Source organism: Myotis lucifugus, unplaced genomic scaffold (assembly GCF_000147115.1).
Source record: "Myotis lucifugus unplaced genomic scaffold, Myoluc2.0 scaffold_155, whole genome shotgun sequence".
Taxonomy (NCBI): domain Eukaryota; kingdom Metazoa; phylum Chordata; class Mammalia; order Chiroptera; family Vespertilionidae; genus Myotis; species Myotis lucifugus.
Genome location: NW_005871203.1, coordinates 1252504 through 1272233, shown reverse-complemented (window position 1 = coordinate 1272233; position 19730 = coordinate 1252504).

Below are 19730 nucleotides of genomic sequence, written 5' to 3'. Positions count from 1 at the left end.
GGCGATGCAGGGCTAACTTCAGGAATCCGTATAAGCATGTTATTTAGAGCTGGGCAGGTGAACATTGGGGTTTGTTAGTTGGAAATTGGTGCTACGGGCCCCACTGGAATGATTCTGCAGGGGAAGACGTGGAGGCCAGACTAGGAGAAAGAGGGTTAGACATTTCAGGGACTTCCCCGGGGAAGCGAGCAGTGGTCTCAAACCTGAACTTCACAGAACCACCTGCTGGGCTTGTTAGAACCTGGCTGTTGGGCCGGTGCCCTGAGTTCCTGCTGCAGCAGTCCTGGGGGGAGTCAGAGAAACGCTCCTGTGTCTCCCCACACAGACCTCTGTGACCAACTCCAACACCAGGGGTGTTCCACAGTTCTGCTCAGTTCCGACACCATCTACCTGGGGTCGGCGTCAGATCCCACAAGTGGAGGGCTCAGTCCCACAAGACCAACCCCACTTCACATGCCAATCACCAGTCCAGGTTGTCCCCTGGGCTCCTGGCCCACTGCCTATAAATAGGAGTTCCTTAGCCTTCCAGCCCACTTGGGTTTGATAATTGCCAGGACAGCTCACAGAACACAGGGAACACACTCCTGCCCAGACTCAGCCTGTCCCGAAGCCCCCACCACCCTGGCCCTTCCCGTGCGGGGCTCTCGGCCTGACGGGGAAAATGACAGAACAGCACAGAGGACACAGGATTTTCAAAAAACGTGAGAGAAGAAAGGGTGCTGACAATAGTGTCTTCCATGCCTTTTCTTTCACATTGAATTACTACATAGGAGCATGAATACTTTTGAGTTCAGTGACTAATTTTCTCCTGTAATTTTATTCCAGAACATTGCCTTCTTAGAGGTCTCCATGGTACCCAGGGGAAGAATACAGACCCACCTGAATACCATGCAATGTACAGTAATACCTACCAGCTGTGCGTGCAAAACATGACCACTTGTCTAGAACACTTGCTGAAAAGCAGCGTCCTGGGTCATTCATTTGTGTGTTCGTTCATTTATTCATCCAATAAATATTGACTGGGCGTCTTCTGTGCGCCAGCCCCGGTTTGGGTGCTGGGGTATTGCTGCGAATAAGAAAGACAAAGTGCTGTCCCGAGGGAGCTGACATTCATGAGAGACCCTCCCCCAATAAACACTGCCCTGTGTGTGGTGGCAGAGCAGAATACTTGCTACAGAGGGGATAAGGCGGGAGAGGCGAGAGTGCCACCTGACATCAGCAGGCAGGGCACATGGGGAGTGTCACCAGGTGGTGACATGCGAGCAGAGGCCTGAGGCAGTCTGGGAGTGAGCCACGTGGCCACCTGCGGGAGGAGCATTCTGTATAGAGGGAGCGGTAAATGCAAAGGTCTGAGGCCAAAATGTGCCTGAAGTTTGTCATTGAGGGTGAAGAAAGGTGGCCAAGAAGAAAGAAGCTAGTAGATGTTTAGACCCATCTGTGCTTCCTCAACCTCTGGCTTACGGACCCAGTTTTCCTTCACTCTGTCCTCTGAATTCTTTTTTTTTTTTTTTTTAATATTTCTTTATTGATTTTTTTACAGAGAGGAAGGGAGAGAGATAGAGAGTTAGAAACATTGATGAGAGAGAAACATCGATCAGCTGCCTCCTGCACATCTCCTACTGGGGATGTGCCCGCAACCCAGGTACATGCCCTTGACCGGAACCGAACCTGGGACCTTTCAGTCCGCAGGCCGACGCTCTATCCACTGAGCCAAACCGGTTTTGGCAGTCCTCTGAATTCTTAACACACACACACACACACACACACACACACACACACACACACACATCATATATCATCTCTATGGTTATCGCGTAAGAAAAGGGAAATATAAACCACAATTACCTTTTAATTAGGACAGAACTTCTTAAATGGAAGGTGTGTGATTCTTGGTTTGGATACACAAAAAGGAGTGTGGTGCTGAATCAGAGCGAAGGGCCGCAGGGGAGTGGTATTTCTTTCTGTACCAGGAAGAGGGACGTTTGGAGCAGGAGGGCAACCAGGAGGGCGGGCACTGGAGGAAACGTGGGCAGGAGGGGGGTGGAGGCTCCGAGGGAGTGGAGCGACTCTGAGGACGCTCCCATGGCAGGTGGCTGAGGATTTGCAGAGGAAGGGGGCAGAGAGGGGCGTTCTGAGCTGATTCCTGTTGGTGGGCAGGTGATGCATGGCTAACTTCAGGAATAATCATACCAGCATATTTATATTTAAATATAAAATAACTTATTGTTTTTGCAATTTATTTCAGTTTATTTAATCAACACTTCCTTAGCACTTAGCCAAGCATGGTTCTAAGTGGTGTTTGAAATGTTTTTTTTTTTGAGATACAATTCATATACCATAAAACACACCCTTTTAAAAAAGGTGTACAATTCAGTGGTTTTAGTATATTCAGAAAATTGTACAAGCATCACCACTATCTAATTTCAGAACATTTTCACCCTAAAAATGTTAGGGTGGTAAAATGTACCTATTAACCGTCATTGCCCAGGTGTACAAAATATTTACTCATGGGTTCTTTCATTCAAATTCTAAGGTAGGCTACGATTACCCATCGCTTCCCAAGGAAGAACCGCCCCCGGGGTTCATAGAAGGTGGAAATTTGGGTTTGAACCCAGGACATCTGGGTTTGAGCCCAAGAGCCCATAGTAAGAATTAATTTTTTGATAACAAGTGAAGGCATTTCTACATGCCGCGGTGGGGGGGGGGGTGGGGGTGGGGAGGCGCATTCAATATGGACAAAAAGCAACACTAGTCAGCAAATAAGGAAACATCACACTCATAAACCGCCCCCCCCCACCCTGTATCTACCTCTCCTCTCTCACTCTCTCAACCTTTAGTGCAGATCTTCTGATTTACACCCCAGTTTAAACTATTCTTATACTCTTCTCCATCTCTGTAAAAACCACCTTCAACTGCCTGGTTTCTCAGGTCAAAGGTTTAGAAGATTCTTTTGCTTTCTCCCTTCTTCTCATCCTTTACGTCCTATCCATTTTCAAGTCTCGTTGACTCCATCTCCAACACCCTCAGCGCGTTCACTGTTTCCCTCAGAGCCGCTGCTGACTTGAGTCCACACCAGCTCTCCTGTGGACTCAGCTGATTGCCAGGCATCCAGCGTGCCCCTCTGTCCTGCTTCCACACTTTTGCACACGCTTTGTGCACTGCCTGGAATGCCCCTCCTCTTCTGTCCACTCGGTAAAGTCTTTTCCAAGAGTAACAAGTAAATAAAATGAGATGTGAAAAAGGCTTTTTTCTCCGCAGACCCGGGGGAGAAGTGAAGTGGAGGTCGCTATAGACCACGTCACGCTGAGCAATTCGGGCAGGATGATGACGTCAACCTCCACAAGTGGACGTTGGCAAAGGGAGACCTCCGCTCCCTGGAGGGTGAAAGGTAGGAGGCTGCACGCTCCGGGAGAGGCCCCGGCTCCCAGAGCACAGGCTTCGGTTGGGATTCTCACTCTCCTAAGTGCCCTCACTTCTTTCTGAGCCTCAGTTTCTTCACTGGGAATAACCCCCGTACCGTGGGGGTGGGGAGGGTTAGAGACTAAGTCGAGCAGGCTTGGCGCAAAGCTGGTCAGGATTCATATACAAAATCATGTCACCGTGACGTCGCAGGTCCGATCTGTTAAACCAGGGCCTGGAATTAATTTGGGATTTGGCAGAAAGCACAGCAAGAAATTTATATAAATAAAATTCATCCTTTCATTTTCCGAAGAACTTTCTAAAGCAAGGGAACTTCCTAACTTGTGAACCTGGGAGGCAGGGCGGGGAACTCAGTGCAGCGTAAACAGGCTTTTTGCAGAAAGCACCCAAGTCCTCTTAACATTTAAACAGTACAAAGCCGTGCATTTTGTCTCTTAGGCCGCCCACAAACTAGATTGCACTTCCAGCTAAAACACTGTGAGCGTTCTCCAGGGAAGGCCTGGACTTGATGCTCACAGCATCAGGGACCCTGCTTCTCAGCCCCAAATCCAAACCGGGCTGCTCGCAATAGAGCCCGACTTGGCACCCGGGGCTGTGGAGCCTCAGTTCAGAACCGCCTGTTCGAGCTGTGTGGGAGTTGTGGGAAGATATGCCCTGACCACTCTCTCCTCCCTGCCCCTTGGTCTCCAGTTGGTGCCTCCTACTGGCCAAACCAAGTCAGTCCCAGGCCACCCAGCAGGGTGAAGGCGAGAAGGGCTGGGAGCAGGTGGACAGAGCAACCAGCTCAAGAGGAAGCACGGTCAGCTGGAAGTCCACAGAGCAACCGGATGTCAGAGAAAACACCTCGTTTCCCAGAGCAGGGAGCTCCATGTTGTCTTGGCAGCACATGGTGCGTGTTGAGGCAGCTTCCGGACCCAGTGCTGGCTGGGGTGGACTTCTAGACCTTCCATTTCTCTGAAAAAGGCTCCTCTGGTACCTGCTTTTTATTTAGATTTCCCTTAAGATTGTGCTGGAAGAAAATGTTCTGTGCATTAGAGGCCTGTTACACAATCACTCTGCAGAGCACTTGAACCCTGCGTGCTCCCTCGTCTGCAAGCAATTCGCTCAAGCACAATGCTCCTTGAACTCCAACCTGAGCTTTCGCAGATGGGATGGAAGATTCTCGTGATGGGCCTTGCCTTTGAGGCTCCCCCAGCCGCCGCGAGCAGCCCCGCGGAGAGGTCCTGACATTACCGTGGAACTGAACGTGTTGCTTCCTCCCTCCGTTCGAAGAGGTGAGGAAGGGCGGGCGAGGGGCCGCGTTGGGCTCAGTGCCCCCACAACCCTGGCTGCTCCTGAGGAAGGTCGCACCAGCTCTGACAGCTCAGAGGAGTGGGTGTTACGATTCAGAAAAGGCGCTCTCCCGGGGGAAGGAGATGCTGAGCGTACAGAGGTCTCAGGGTGCCACTTAGAAATGTCTGATTTATGCGTGCTGTGGGCACTGCTTGTTCCCGGAGGATGTCACAGGTCCGCGCTGGAGAAACCTTGCTCTCTCCTTCTCTTCGCTTCAGCAGCCTTTCTGAGGGAGGGAGCCTGCTTCCCCACTTCTTGTGGTGTATGGGGCGCCTTCCTCCTGTTCCAGACCCCCCCCCCCCCATTTTCCGTGGTAAATAAATACTCGTGGTAAATACATTACCTGGCCATTCTCTGGGAAGTTGAGCTTGGCGTGTTCTTCAGGGTGGGCGCCCACTCCAAGGCCTCCCCACAGCCCTGCTGGTCCAGAGCCAGCCCTGCCTCTGCCAACTACAGGAGCTGCCTGACCCCTTCCCTTTATTGCTCCCGCAACAGTGTCTCAACTTTATACCAGAAAGGAAGACACGCAGAGCATCCTGGCAGCTTATGTCCTTGTTCCAGCAAAACTCTGCAGAAAACTGTGTTTCAGTGAGGAGCAGTCCCCTGCATGGAACCGGTGTCCGCACACCTGAGGAAGGCCTCGGCCCTCAGGCAGACATTTGGAAATGCCGGAGGCACTCGTGTTCGGTGCAGGGCATGTGTGTATGTGTGCATGTGTGTGTGTGTGTGTGTGTGTGTGTGTGTGTGTGTACTGGCAGCTAAAGGTGAGACCAGGAATGCTGCTCACACGCACAGGGCACAGGGCAGTCTCACCACAGGGTGGGGGCCCCAGATGCCATAATGCAGGTGGAGAAGCCCCAGGATAACTGAAGCCTGCTAGGCAAGCAGGCCCGTGTGTGCTGGGATTCCACTCCCTCGCTATGTCCCTACCTGTGAACTCCTGATATTTTACATTAGCATTTGAATGCTTCCAACAATGTTCACTGAGTGCCCATCATGTACTGGGCACTGTTTTGGGCTCTGCAGGTGCAGCAGGGAACACGATCAGGCCTGTCTGTGTGGAGCCCTCGTCTGCAGGGAGCGCTTTTCTCCGGTGGGGACTCCTCTGTCTATTGCTTTGTAACCTGCCTCCGGTTCCTTTCAGCCAGGTTCCTCTGACCCCCTGCTCCTCTGCCTGGGCGGCATGGACTGGGTGCTGCAAGTGCTCAGGCTGTTACGATTCCGCAGGAAGCCTTCTCTGGAAGCCTGGAGACCACCAGCAGAGTGGGAGGAATGTGGGTTTTGGAGTCAGATGGAAGCACGGTCAAACGGTGGCTCGGCTCTTTTGGAAGCCGTGTGCCTCTCATCTCTCGATGTCTCACCCTTTTCATCTGTAAAGTGGGGCTAGTAATTATGCCTATTGCTGAGTTGTGTCACTTTGGGATGTCAGCCAGGGCCAGAGGCCCCAGGAGTTGGGGAGCATCATAAGGTATAGGCCAGGGAGTCATGAGTCAGTCTCTCTCTCTCTCTCTCTCTCTTTCTTTTTCTTAAGCCACTTTGAGCTTCAGTCCCTTGCAACTCCTAGACAGAATCTTGACAGCTATATCCAGTTTCAAATTTATTTTTCTGTGCCATATACTTTAATACAATTTCTTGTTCATTTTAAAATAAGCTTGGTACAATATGTCTGGTTCTGAAAGCATCAGGTGTTCTGACCAGAGTGAAGGGAAAACAGCAGGGTTGAGCCTTGTCTCAATTTGCCTTGATGAGCAACGGCTTTGGCAGCATTGGAAACTGAGACTCGGTAGTTCTTTGCTTTGACTAATTAAAATGGGAATGGATTCTGGCCTTAGCAATTTTCATTTCCCTGGGGATTTTGATCTTTTAAACTTTTCTCTCTTTTCTGGGTTGTTCATATAAAGGCTCTTTTGGAGTTGAAACAAACTTCAGTTCTGATATGATATCAGTTCTGTCTGTCCATTACCAGTGGGATGGAAGGGTTGTATCAGGATAGTCCCTCATTAGCAGATAAGCATTCTGCAGGCTTACCTGTGTGCCTGCCTTTGGCTTTTGGCCTGAGCTCAGGGGGAATGTATGGGTTAGAGAGTTTGTTTTGATTTGTGAGGGGGATTTATGAAATGAATTTGGACTAGTCAAGAGCAGCCAGAAAGCGTTTCATGTAATGGATTTCGTTTTTTAAGCTATAAAACATTTAATAGTTACAGATCTGGGAAAAGTTTGGCAGTGTCATTAAGATACTTTGTGATTTTGTTGGGGAGAGTGTAAATTGGTAGAACCCCTTTGAAAGACAAGTTGGAAAACCTATTAAATGTAAAATGCACATGTCCTTGACCCTCATCCCACTTCCAGGAGCTTTTGCTACAGACACACACCCATATGAGCACCAATAGGGATGTTCAAGGTTACTTACTGTAGTATTTTCTCTATGGCAAAAGATTAAAATAATCTCCAAGTCTTCATCAGTAAGACAGCTATACAATGGCAGAAGCTTAAGGGAACATTGAAGAATGCAAGGCACCTCTAGATACCATTACAAAATGACCTCCAAACTAAGAAACAGCATAATGCATACAGTATGCTACTTTCTGTGTGAAAAGAAAAGCACACGTGTACACACAAACACAACCCCACATCCTATCTCTGGATGTCTATAGAAGATCTGTTAAGAGTGAATGCATCTGGTCAGAGGAACTGAGGTGCTAAAAGATAGAAGTGGTGAGAGACCATCTAAAGCCCTTTTGTATTCTTATATTAGTACTAGAGGCCCGGTGCACGAAATTCGTGAATGGGTAGGGTCCCTAGCGGCTGCCAGCTGCTGGCCAAGGCCTCCCTTTGCTCCTGCTTTGGCCTGGCGCCGTCCGCTCACCTGCTCCACCATCCCACTGCGGTCCCGCTCTTGTCCGGGCCCATCAGGGCTGGCAGCGCCTCCACTGCTGCCTGCTGCCAGAACTGTGTCACTGATGCCCGCCATGTTCTGCGCCACCCTCTGATGGTCAGCGCACGTCTAACTCCTGGTCGGTTGAACTCCCACCCGTAGGGACAATGTGCATATTAGCCTTTTATTATATAGGATTTTTTCCATGTTTATCTATCATCTAGTTAAAATAAATAAAAGTAATTAAAAATCTTCATTGTTGAGAGTATTACAGATGCTCCATTCCCCAGCATTGACCCCTTCACCTGGTTCCCACTCTGACCCAGGCCTTCATCACCCTATTGCCTATGCCCATAGGTAATGCATACATGCATATAAGTTCTTTGGTTAATCTTTTCCTGCCACTTCTCCTCTTCCCTCTGAGAGTCATCAGTCTATTCCATATTTCCATACCTCTGATTTTATTTTGTTCAGTAGATTTCTTGTTTGTTTATTTTGATTTTTAGATTCAATTGTCGATAGAGATGTATTTATTGCCATTTTATTGTTCATATTTTTTATCTTTTTCTTCTTCTTCTTTTTTCTCTTTGTAAAGAATACCTTTCAACATTTCATGTAATACTGGTTTGGTGGTGATGAACTCCTTTAGCTTTTTCTTGTCTGTGAAACTTTTATCTGACCTTTAATTCTAAATGATAGTGTTTCTGGGTAGAGTAATGTTGGTTGTAGGTCCTTGCTATTCATCACTTTGAATATTTCTTGCCACTCCCTTCTGGCCTACAAAGTTTCTGTTGAGAAATCAGCTGTCAGTAGTATGGGTGTTCCCTTGTAGGTAACTAACTGCTTTTCTCTTGCTGCTTTTAAGATTCTCTCTTTGTCTTTAACCTTTGGCATTTTAATTATGATGTGTCTTGGTGTGGGCCTTTTTGGATTCCTCTTGTTTGGCACTTTCTGTGCTTCCTGGACTTGTAAGTCATTTTGTTCACCAGGTAGGAGGAGTTTTCTGTCTTCAAACAGGTTTTCAACATCTTGCTCTGTCTCTTCTCCTTCTGCCATCCCAATGACTTGAATGTTGGTACACTTGAAGTTGTCCCAGAGGCTCCTTACACTATCTTCATATTTTTTTGGATTCTTTTTTCCTTTTTCTCTTTTGATTGGGTGTTTTTTGCTTTGTCATATTCCAAATTGTTGATTTGATTCTTGGCATTCTCCATTCTACTGTAAATTATTCTTTATTTTAGTTAGTGTATTCTTCATTTCTGACTGGTCCTTTTTCATGTCTTTGATGTTCTCACTAATTTCCTTGAAATTCTCACTAAGTCCCTTGAAGCTCTCATTAAGATCCTTGATCCCTGGCCACTTTTGCTCAGTGATTAGAGTGCTGGCCTGCAGACCAAAGGGTTGTGGGTTTGATTCTCTGTCAAGGGAGTGTACCTCAGTTGCAGGATTGATTCCTGGCCCTGGTTGGGTGTGAGTGGTAGGCAACCAATTGATGTGTCTCTCTCACTTGGATGTTTCTCTCTCTCTCTCTCTCTCTCTCTCTCTCTCTCTCTCTCTCTCTCCCTTTCCTTTCTCCCTTCCACTCTCTCTAAAAATCAATGGGAAAATAAAAAATAAAAATCTTGAGCATCCTTATAACCATTGTTTGAACTCTGTATCTAGTAGTTTGCTTGCTTCTATTTCACTTAGTTCTTTTTCTGGAGATTTCTTTCATTTGTGACATGTTTCTTTGTCTCTGCATTTTGCTGCTTCCCTGTGTTTGTTCCTATGTATTAGATAGACCTGCTATGTCTCCTGGAATTGGTAGAGTGGCCTTGTGTGGCAGGTGTCCTGTAGGGCCCAGTGGCTCAGCCTCCCCACTTACCTGAGTTGCACATTCTAGGTACATCCCTATGTGGGCTGTGTGCACAGACTTGTAGTTGAGCCTTTGGGAGGAATTGACCCAAGCCAATTGGCTGTGAGGACCAGCTGTGACTATAGTGGAAGAGCTGTTGTGCAGAAGACACACCTATGGAGCAGGACTTGTTTCAGTGGGGCTTCGGTGCTTACTGTGTCTGCCTCTTGAATGTGTCACTTGTGGATGTGTAGAGTTGTAATCTGGCATGGCCTAAAGCTGTCCACTGGCTCTGGGGACCGCCCCTGGAGGTGAAAAGTTAGCCCCTGCCTGTGCCCTGCCTGGGGCCACCTGTCAGGAGCTACAGAGCAAGCTGCAGATAGCTGCTACCTTTTTTGGGCTTGGAAGTGCCTAGGAGAGGCTAGGCCAGTGATGGTGAACCTTTTGAGCTCGGCGTGTCAGCATTTTGAAAAACCCTAACTTAACTCTGGTGCCGTGTCACATATAGAATTTTTTTGATATTTGCAACCATAGTAAAACAAAGACTTATATTTTTGATATTTATTTTATATATTTAAATGCCATTTAACAAAGAAAAATCAACCAAAAAAATGAGTTTGCGTGTCACGTCTGACACACGTGTCATAGGTTCGCCATCGCGGGGCTAGGCTGTGAAACAAGGCAGGCTGCTGCTAGTTCCAGGCCTGGGGCCTCTTATTGAGTGGCATGATACCGGCTGTTGCTTGTTTGAGAGATTTTAGCAAAATCTGTAGCCTGAGCCAGGACAGGCCATTCATATGGAAGAGCCACCATAAACAGCTTGGGTGGGGCTGAAAATTAGGTGTGGCAGGGTCTCAGGGACTCACTGGGATGGAGTGAACAGTGTGAGCCAGGTTAATTAACCGAGACTCAGATACGGCCCCTGCCAGTCAGCTCTGTGATGGAGGAGGTCTCAGCATAGGAACAATAACCACTGCGAGCACCCCTATTTGGGAGAAAGCCACCCCTGAGTTCTTGCTCCAATGCCAGATAATCCAGTTCCTTCCTATATGTCCCTGGATTCCCCTCAAGCTGCTGCCCCAGCACTGGAGCTCAGAGGGAGCAAGTTCAAGTAAGTCTGTGCACTGGCCCCTTAAGAGGAACTGCCTGGGTCTCTGACTGCCTCCATGTCACTCAGCCACAATCCCCACTGGTTTTGATAACCCAAAGTTACAGAGGCTTCTTTTCGTAGCTCTGGAACCCTGGGCTGAGGGGTCTGGTGTGGGGCTTGGACTCCTTGCTCCTTACAGGAGGCCTCTGCAGCCTAGATATCCCTCCCAATTAAAAACACACAACACTTGGGTTTTGGACCAACCCGTTCTGTGCCTCTGCCCCTCCTACTAGTCTCAATGTGCTTTCTTCTTTAATACTCTAGTTGTAGGGCTTCCATTCAGCCAGATTTCAGGCAGTTCTGAGTGATGGTTGTTCTGTATTTTAGTTGTAATTTTGATGTGGTTGTGGGAGGTGGCAAGTACCTCATTTATCTAAGCTGCCATCTTAGTCCTTCCCCCTATAACCCAGTTATTAATTCAATAAAAGTATCTTGGCAATAATTTGGCCATTTTCAACTTTGCTTCTAGGACCAGGATTCGTAGCCTCAAGTGGGTTTGCAGATGCACTTTAAGAGGAGGTCTACGTAGCTGTGTGTGCCTGGACGCGTTTTCAAATGGTGGGATCCATAATTTTCATCGGGTTCTCAGAGTGGTCCAGGAGCTCAAAAAGGTCAAGAACTGCTGCTTTAGAGACGGAGCCTCATCCATGGCAAGCAGGGCGAGTTTGTACGAGATGAAAGCCCAGCTCTGACTTGCTGCTGAGCCCTTGGGAAATCACTTGAATCTTGATGAGTCTAGCAATGAATGCTGAGTGGGAAGTGTCCTCAGTCCTGCTGCTGACTGAGGTATTAGCTCAGGCATGGTGTCCAGGCTGTCGGGGAGAGACTGAGGTTAACTGCCAAATGATGAGCGGGAAGGTGGTGTAGAAGACCAGTGCACACCAGCTTTGATGTGAGTCCAGATCAAAACCTGGAATTTTTCATTATAAATCAATAAAAAAGAACAGGCTGGCGACTTATTAATCCGGGAAAGAACAACATGTTTTTTTCACTTGCTCAAGATAAAAACATCAGAATCATTCCCAGCTCTTCTTTCTCTCATATTACAGATCCATATTTACATATGAATGTGCATTGAAAAAATCCTGGAGACCTACATCCCAATTGACTGAGGTTTCCATCAGGAAAGGGAATGAAAAGAAATTGGGAAGCAGGTAATCAAAGGGGACTTTAGTCTTATCTGTAATGCTTTAGCTTTTTTTCAGGGAACATATTCCTTCTTCATTCCTACCTACCTTTCGTATACTTATCCATTCATCCATCTATTCTTCCATCCATCCATCCACCCACCCACCTACCTACCCATCTATTCATTCATCCAAGAAATATCCACTGAATGCCAACTATGTGGCAATCGTTGTGTTAGACATGAGATATGCAAGTTAAAAAGACAGACATTGTTCCTGCTCTCATGGAACGTGTAGTCTATTAAGGCAAAGGACGATGATGCTAAAAATCCCACAAATTGCTATGTAATGACTGTGACAATTATTAAGGAAAAGTGTGGGGCACTAGGAAAAGATACGACAGAGGACTTTTCTCCCCACTAGCTGCTTCTCCCAAGCACCTTTTTAATATTTTTATATTAATGTAATGATTTGGTATTAATTGTGGTGTGAGAATTCCTAGAAGTGGGAGCTACCTTAATGATGAAGAGCCTTCTCTTGGGGACTGTGGAAAGGGTGATGTTTAATATCTGAATATTATTTATTAAATTAAACTATCAATTATATGGTAAATCTTTATTTCTATATTGTGCCAGTCTGCACAAGTATTTTTGACTGATTTTTTTTGGGGGGGGCAGTTTCTCCACAATTTTCTCTAGGAACATCTACAGTTTATCCCCCACCCCTCCAACTCCCAGACTTGTAATATAATTGGACATCAGTACCTGCCTCAATTTATCTCCCAGTCATTAAGTAGAATGCAGAAATTAAACCTGAGCCAGACACTAGTTTTGGCATTTTGAAAACCTTTAGTCATTTACTCCACATGGGGTGGGCACTTTATTATCCTCATTATCCAGTAGAGGAATCTTGCCACAACCTGCATGGCTAGGGTTCAGGATCTGAAGGAGGGGTCGACGCACAAATGAAAATGCTATATAAGAAATATGAATTTGGAAGTCATTGGGGGCCTGGTGGAGCCTCTTTCTTGAAGAGACACACTGATTTCTGGCCTGGTTGGCTATTTATTTACTTGAATACACATTTGCCCTTTAGCAATGCATACAAGCATATCAAAGGTAAAGTTTGGTAAACAGTAAAAGGATTTTCAGGTTAGGGAATTGCCTTGAGCCACCACTATCTCAACAGAGGAGGTGCTTAGCGTCAGCCCTGCTAATGCCTTCTGCATTCCTTGGTGCACTGACAGTATTGGCAAGTGGTGGCTTCCCACAGAATCTGAGAAATCTAAGGAACTTTCCCAGAGTCACAGAGCTAGGAGGTAGAGGGGCCAGGTCACCAGTCTCCATGGAAATCTTTTTAGTTTCTCTCACTGTTTTATCGTATTGAATTGTGGGGTTTCTATACTCAGACACCATTAGGGGCCTATTTAGTGTCATTCGCTGTGCCTTGGGGACTGTGAGCCCTTTGAGGGCAGGCCAGTGCTGGATCTCATCCATCCCTGCATCCCTGCTGTCCTCAGCACATAGTAGGCCCAAAAGAAATGTTGGTGAAACGCAGAGGTGGTGACTCTTCACTGTTGGCCTTGGAGGAATTTTTCTCCCAGTCAGGTCGCCTGGCCCAGCCACTTACAGGTGACGTCCTAAAACCTTTCTAGAAAAGTACCCCCACCAAAGCTGCTGCGTCAGCACTGCCTGCTCAGGCCTGTGTCCCATTATTCTGGCGAGTATAACCAGGAGCCATTTGAATTATTATTTCCTCCCGGAACACAGGAAGCTCTTGCAATTAGGGGACACAATTGGAGCTCCGCAGAGGGGAACATTGTGAGTGACCCAGCATTAGGTAGACAAAGCCCCCAAAGGCCTGGGCAGGTAAAGATGCCCATACAGTGTGTTCCTTGACACGGGGAATGTCCGGGGCTCAAAACCCAAATCGCTGTCCTCTCAAAAGCCGAAATGCTCAGTCCACTCTACATAATGCACTGAAATTGCCTCCTCAAGGTCGTAGATGGTTGAAATTAACTGATTCAAGTAATCCACAGAGCAATTTATGAACCACATTCTCATTAAGGAAATAAAGGAACATTGGCTGCATAATTTAATAAAAGCTGCTTCCATTCAACTGTGGAAACAGCTGAGTTATCCAGCAGGGCTTTGGTTTAACTTTTGCATTTGGCTTAATGACTGGAACTAATTCAGCCCGGTGCTGGCCTCTGAATTATGACCAAGTCATAGCAATTGAGGTGTGGGGGCGGGGGTGGGAGGCATAGGGAGAGTGAACTGCCGATGTTCCAGGGGTAAATTAGGGAAGAATTGGCCAAAAAAAGAAAAAAAAATCAATCAAAAGAAGCATTTATAGGTTGGCGTTTGCAAAGAAATTATTTTCTGTTTGTTTAATTAAATGTATGTTAATTTAAAAAAGAGGGAGAGGAATTATTATTAAATTATTGTTCGCCATCTGCCAGAATTAGGGCTAGGCGTTTGGGCATATATTTCATCAGTGTGAGATTTTATGTAGGTGGGGGGAAGGGAAAGATGTCTCCAGTGAGGAGGCCTCAGAGATGGGATTAGAGAGGTGGTTAAGTTTGGGTTCCCATGTGGGGGTGGCTTTCCCACAAAGAAAGAGAAGACACAGGGAGACCACTTCTCTTTCTCCCACAGAGAAAGAGAAGCCTGGAGAACAATGTCTCTGCCACTTCTGAGCGCTGCGCCACGGAAGATGGAGAATTGCTCAGAGCGGTGGGGGTGCAAGGGGAGGCCTCATGCTTGGATTTTCCCAGCGTGCCATCCAGAGCTGGCACTCTCCAAGCTGCTTGATTGGAACAGGCACACTATCAGCAAATTCAGGGGCCAGAATGAATCAGCTGCGGTCCCCCAACATACCTGGGCTGTTCTCCCAGCAGTACTTTGTGGTGTGGTTCTGAAAGTACTCAGTGCTTTTAAAAGATATTCGAGAAATAAAGGACAGCAGAAAAGAATACCCCCAATTCCACCACTGAAACACAAGCATGATCATATTTGGGAATATTCCCTTCAGAATCATAACATATGGGCTCTTTAGTGTCCTCATTTTTAAAAATATGTTTTTATTGATTTCAGAGACAGAAAGGGAGAGGGAGAGAGAGAGAGAGAAACATCAATGATGAGAGAGAATCATTGATCCACTGCCTCCTGCACGCTCCCTACTGGGGAGCAAGCCCACAACCCCGCATGTGCCCTGACCTCTCGGTGACCTCCTGGTTAATGGGTCGATGCCCAACCACAGAGCCACACCGGCTGGGCTGGCGTCCTCTTTTTCACTTACATTAGGTCCTAAATGTTTCCAATTTATCACACGGTTTAGAACCATTAGTTTTAGGGTAGGATAATATTCTATCCAGCGGATAGATAAGAATTGACTTTATTATTTCTACCCTAACTGGATAGATCACTTGTCCCTATATGTTCCCCAAATATAACAACTTTGCCAATATAATCTCTGAAATTATTTCTTGGGATTTTGTTTTCACTCATCAAACGGCAGAGTTGATAGGCAGAGGAAATGAGCAAAAAGGAAGTCAGCGAAACAAGAAGAGCTTCCTGGGGTCAGATGCCAGGCCCGAAAACCAGCTGATCTGCTTTCCTTCTAAAAATCATGTCCTGCAAAAATATGGTTGAGTGAGGGGTCACCTTGTGTAACGTTATAGGGTGACAGGACCAAATAAGTATGAGAAACAATTAAACATTTCAGCACATGATTTCTGTCCTGGATGTCCCCGAGACTTGGACATGGTGATGTGCCTTGTGAACTATCTAGAGCCGCCCTGCCCAGTAGATCCATTTCCGTGCAGATTGAAATGTCCTTGGCACTGCCCAGAGTGGATATCACTAGCCACCTACAGCTACTGAGCACTTGAAGTTTAAGTTTAGTTTTATTTTAATTAACTTAAATGTAAATCAGCACATGTGGTTAGCGTTTTCACACTGGATAGGGCAGGTCTGGAGGAAGATGTCATATGATGTCTGTCTTAAATTTATCTGGTCACAGACTGTTATCTTTTCCCCTGTGGCATCTCTGGAAAAAAAGAGTATGTTTCACGAAACACATGTGGGCAAAGCTGATGCAGAATATATCCTCCTCAAGGGTCTTTGAGAATAAAAGACCTTTCAGGAAAGTAGGCAAAATTGAGAAGTAAAGGTGAGTTATTTTACATAAGAACCTCACTTACTAATCTCTGTTTATTAATTGCTGCATTCACACCCCTCCCCTCCCCCCATTTCATAATTACTTTTTGTGAGTAGGGTCTCTGGTTGGCCCACTTATGTCAGACTGTGGTGGGGACTACTGGCCAGCTTATGGATTGGCTTCCTTGTGAACAATACTTACCAGTGGTCCAATCAACTGTGGCTGTGGAGGTCATGTGGTACCAAACATGGGTCCCTAAGGGCTGTCTTGATGAAGAGTTCTCGGTTGAGGACACGCTGCTCAGATCTGATTGTGGGTAGCACAACAAGGTATTAACTGATAAGCAACGTGTAAGAAAGCACTGTCTAGTCTTGATATTTCTGAATCTCAGTTACCTTCTCTGTAAAATGATGATGGTACTGAGGAATTAGAAAGTTGTTATTAAGGTGGCATGATATAACTAGGTTGTGGGTTTGATCCCCAATTGGGTTGCATACAGGAGGCAACCAATCAATGTTTCTCTCGTTCTCTTTCTCTCTCTTCCTCTCTCTCTAAAATCAATAAAAAGAAAACCATATCCTCAGGTGAGGATTGAAAAAAAGAAAGATGGCATGATATCCTATGTAATAAAACCCTAATATGCAAATTGACCAAACCACAGACCACCAGGAATGACTGGTCGCTATGATATGCACTGACCATGAGGGGGTAGATGCTCAACGCAGGAGCTGCCCCCTGCTGGTCAGTGTGCTCCCACAGGGGGAGCTTTGCTCAGCCAGCAGCAGGGCTCATGGCTGGCGAGCTCAGAGGTGGTGGTGAGAGCCTCTCCCACCTCTCCTGCAGGTGGGTGGTAAGGAGCAAGGGGTCCCCGACTGTGAGAGGGCACAGGCTGGGCTGAGGGGACCTCCCCCCTCCCCTCTGCATAAATTTCATGCATTGGGCCTTTAGTATTTACATAAACATATATGTTTGCTATATGTGTTACTGCTGTTTTTCTTTATAAATTCATAAATTTGTGGATTGGATGTTTTCTATTTGACCTTCCAGATCCCCTCTCCACCCCTCCACCTTGCTTCTAACCCCTATGCTCTCCTTCATCAGCGGGCTCCCTTTCCTCTGGCTTCTGGCTGGGTTTCCACACAGAGTGACTGGAGAGAGGGATGAGAGTGATGACTGGGTGTCTGTTCTCATCCGGGCTCATTCCTGCAGGTTCAGTTGAGAAGGCTGCATCTCTTGACTAAGGAACGTGGTTCCAGCCAGGCATCAGGCAGCCTCCACCTGACGCTCTCCCTTCAGGTTTTGATAATGATTCTTTCTTCGTGCTCCTTTGGGTCTAATGGTGGTATCTGTGTACCCTCTCTAGCAATGGGGTACTTCCCTACCCTTTGGGATTTCCCTCACCTTTGCATGTGGGTCTTTTATTAATGCCTCATTGAATTACTCCATTTGGGTAGGTGTGGATCCTGATGGATGTGACATCCTTATCTTCACTTTTGATGGAAATTCTCCTCCCCGCAAAGTCTTATAAATTTGTAAATGGGATGGCTTTCTTGTCTGACATTTTGGTGTTTTAATTATTTTTCTGGGCAGCTGTATTTCATTGAAGACTATCACTGGCTAAGCAAGCAGTAGGTTTCAGAGGCAATATCTCTCTACCAGCCACTTAATTAGAAAATAATCTCATTTCTCCCTGTAGCCAGCCAGATCTAGTGGTTTTTCTCATTTTTTTTCATGTTTTCCTCTTTTGTTCATTTGTCTTAAAGAATTAGCAGAACTCCTTGGAGAAGAGATTGTTGCCCCTTTTCATGGCTGGTGGAAGTTGTAGCTGGCTGGGACTAGGTAGTCATATGAACCCAATGAAAAAGGTAGCTATCATTTTTTAAAAATTTGTTGTTGAGAGTATTACAGATGTCTCCCTCCCTACCCCGCCATTACCTCCCTCTACCCAGATTCCACCCTGCCCCAGGCCTTCACCTCCCTATTGTCTGTGTCCATAGGTAATGTATATAAGTTCTTTGGTTAATCTCTTTCTGCCTCCCATCCCCCTGCCATCTGAGATTTGTCAGTCTGTTCCATGTTTCCATGCCTCTGGTTCTATTTTATTCATCAGTTTATTTTGATTTTTAGATTTAATTGTTGATAGATAAGTACTTATTGCCATTTTATTGTTCATAATTTTGATCTTTCTCCTCCTCCTCCTCCTCCTCCTTCTCTTCCTCTTCTCCTTGCTCTTCTTCTTCCTCTTCCTAAAGAATACCTTTCAACATTTAATGTAATACTGATTTGGTGGTGATAAACTCCTTTAGCTTTTTCTTGTCTGGGGAGCCCTTTATCTGACCTTCAATTCTAAATGATAACTTTGCTGGGTAGAGTAATCTTGGTTGTAAGTCCTTGCTATTCATCACTTTGAATATTTCTTGCCACTTCCTTCTGGCCTGCAAAATTTCTATTGAGAAATCAGCTGACAGTTGTATCGGCACTCCCTTGTAGGTAACTAACTGCTTTTCTCTTGCAGCTTTTGAGATTCTCTCTTTGTCTTTAACCCTTGGCATTTTAATTAAAATGTGTCTTGGTGTGGGCCTTTTTGGGTTCCTCTTGTTTGGGACTCTCTGCACTTCCTGGACTTCTTTCACCAGGTAGGGGAAGTTTTCTGTTATTATTTCTTCAAACAGATTTTCAATATCTTGCTCTTTCTCTTCTCCTTCTGGTAGCCCCCATGATGTGAATGTACACTTGAAGTTGTCCCAGAGGCTCCTTAGACTATCTTCATATTTTTGGATTATTTTTTCTTTTTGCTCTTCAGATGAGGTGTTTTTTGCTTCTTTATATTCCATAGTATTGATTTGATTCTCTGCATTCTCTACTTTACTGTTGAATCTCTGTAAATTATTATTTATTTCAGTTAGTGTATGCTGAATTTCTGACTGGCCCTTTTTCATGTCTTTGATATTCTCACTAATTTCCTTGAAATTCTCACTAAGTCCCTTGAAGCTCTCGTTAAGATCCTTGAACATCCTTATACCATTGCTTTGAACTCTGTATCTAGTAGTTTGTTTGCTTCCATTTTATTTAGTTTTTTTTCCCTAGAGATTTCTTCTGTTTTTCCATTTGTGACATGTTTCTTTGTCTCCACATTTGGCTGCTTCCTGTGTTTGTTTCTATGTATTAGGTAGAGCTGCTATGTCTCCTGGAATTGGTAGAGTGGCCTTGTGTGGCAGGTGTCCTTTAGGGCCCAGTGGCTCAGCCTCCCCAGTCACCTGAGCTGGGCACTTCAGGTGAACCTCTGTGTGGGCTGTGTGTGCACTCTTGTTGTAGTTGAGCCTTGATTGCTGTTGGCATCACTGGGAAGAATTGACCTTCAAGTCAATTGGCTGTGAGGACCAGCAGTGACTACAGTGGAAGAGCTACTATGCAGGAGACACCCCAGTCTTAATGTACTTTCTTCTTTACTTCTATAGCTGTAGGGCTTCCATTCAGCCAGATTTCAGGTGATTCTGAATGATGGTTGCTCTGTATTTTAGTTGTAATTTTGATGTGGTTGTGGGAGGCAACGAATACAGGCATTTACCTATGCAACCATCTTGGTTCTCTGAAAGTAGCTATCATTTATTGATGTCCTGGTTGCTAGGCACTGTGCCAGTCACACATTTATCTCAACGGAGCCTTACAACAACTTTGTGAAGTTAGTGATGTTGTTACCCCATTTTACAGCTATGAATGTTATTAGTAATAATTTGGATGCTCTTCTGTATGAGTTCCCCTTTCAAAGAGGACCCCCTCCCTGCCTCCCACAGGGCAGAGATCCTGAGCCTGAATTTGTCTTCTGGCTAC